Below are 2,221 nucleotides of genomic sequence, written 5' to 3' on the forward strand. Positions count from 1 at the left end.
TCTCTGCCCCGCTCATCGTGAACACTCTGCCCTGAGCCCTGGGTCGTGCTGCCTGCACTGAGTTCACCGCTTCCCTTTTTAGCTTTGGGCATGAAGTCTTGTAGTGCCCTACCTCATTGCAATGAAAACAAGTCAAACAGGTGTTACCAACGTTCCTTCCCTTGCACTTGGGACACACTGGTGTCGCAGTCTGATTGTAGTTCCCGACAGACGAACTCATCCTGATGTTGTTGTTGTTGTTGTGGCTGTTGTTGTGGTTATTATTGTTGTTGTTGTTGTTTCCTGGTATGAAGCCTCTGTTGTTATAAGGCTGAATGCTCCTCTGATGACTTCCTGAAGAAGACGCAACAGACCTTTGATTTCGGTTGAAGGGCCTTCCCCTTCCAAACCCCTGTTCACCACTCCTCTGTGGACTGACCAATGTTGGAGGTGATACAACACTTTTCAGTGTCGCATTCCTCGCTCTGAGGCTCTCCTCGTAGAGCCTGCACTTGTTGACCAGGGTTGCCGGGCTTAAGTCCATCCTCGAACTTAGCGCACTTCGACCTCTCGTTTCCAATCTCATTGTAATGTGGGGCATACCTCGCCAATTCCTCGAACTTGGTGGCATACTCTCCCACCGACCAACTCCCCTATTGAAGCTTCAGGAATTCCATTTCCTTCCTCGTCTTCATATCAGCAGGGAAATACTTCTGCAGAAACTTGTCCTTGAATGTGGTCCAGTTGACCACCTGGTGCTCATGCTTCATATGCCTCCTGGTAAACTCCCACCATGTATCTGCTTCCTTACTCAACATGTAAGTAGCATATGTAACCTTCTGTTCATCGGTACACATGAGTGCCCGGAAGATTTTCTCCAGCTCTTGGATCCATTCATTTGCAGCCTCAGGTGCAAATCCTCCTTCAAATCTTGGGGGTTGACGACGACAGAACTCCTCCAGCCCCTTATACTGAGTCGACCCTTGAGATGACTGGGCTTGATAATGTTGTTGATTCAGCTGGTGTAGATTAGCATTTACACCTTGGATTGCCGCAGTCATCGCCAGTCATGAAGTCCAGGTTTGTGGTTCCTCTTCCATCCATCTTATTAACCACTCATTTAAACTAGGTGAGATACTCTTCTCATTAAAAACTCCCATCGTCGAACTCCAACGACAATCAAATAATCATACTCAAATAAACAACTATCACACAAAGTCATACAAGAAAGCATGTAAGGCCATGCCCAGGCCGAATAGGAAAGAACCACTCTGATACAATGTTGTAACTCCCCGAAAAATACTTCTAAAAAACATTGCGGAAAAATGGGTAAATTTTTTTTTGAAATGAATTATATACAATTGCCTCCTTTTCAAATCTTCCTTTTCCGGGACATCACTTTAAGTAACTCGAATGCGGAAAATCAACTTATCGTTATCGAATGATAACTAAACCTGATTCACAATTTTCGTAATAATACGATGCATATAATCGGTTAGAGTCATCATTAGTTCATACAAACTAGGTCAACAAAGGCGGAAACTTCATCGCCACTAACATATACCAAAAATCAAAAAGAAACACAGCCCCTATCAAAAACAAAAGGGACATCGACTGGCCGCAAGCTGACTCAAAAGATTCTAGGAATGCTGGCCCCTCACTAGGGTCCTCCTCCTCTTCCGAGTCAGACACGAGGTCGGTCACCTCCACCGAGCTCTCAACATTTAAGAGTTCAACGACCTCATCCTCATCTTCCTCTTCCTCCACTTCATTATGCCATAACCCAGCGGCATAATTCGGAAGGGATGACATTCTCAAAACCGGAGCCTTCTTGCAGGGACCTCCTCTAAGAACCCGGCTCCTCTGGGCTCTACTGGATGGCGGAGCATCCAAACAATCTGACCACGTCCGTTGACCATGGGAGGGAGCAGCGCCATCACTCCTGACTGGCTGGCATCGAAGTCCATCCTCTGGAGACCTCAGCCTCCTTGGCGGCAAGGTGAAGGAAGTATCAATATAGGTGTCGGGTTGAGGGATCATCATCGATGACCCATCGCACACCATGTGCAACGACAAACCTTAGGGGACGGTGTATGTATATTTGTGCCCATCACTATCCCATTGTCCCATCGGGGACATCGTGAAGTGATAACCTCGAATGTGAGTGTTGTTGTTGGCCATCTGCATAGCAAATATAAACAAAACAAAAACAATACAGCAGAGAGAGTAAGACATCTAATGA

The sequence above is a fragment of the Lupinus angustifolius genome, chromosome LG01 (assembly GCF_001865875.1).
Source record: "Lupinus angustifolius cultivar Tanjil chromosome LG01, LupAngTanjil_v1.0, whole genome shotgun sequence".
In the NCBI taxonomy this organism is placed as follows: domain Eukaryota; kingdom Viridiplantae; phylum Streptophyta; class Magnoliopsida; order Fabales; family Fabaceae; genus Lupinus; species Lupinus angustifolius.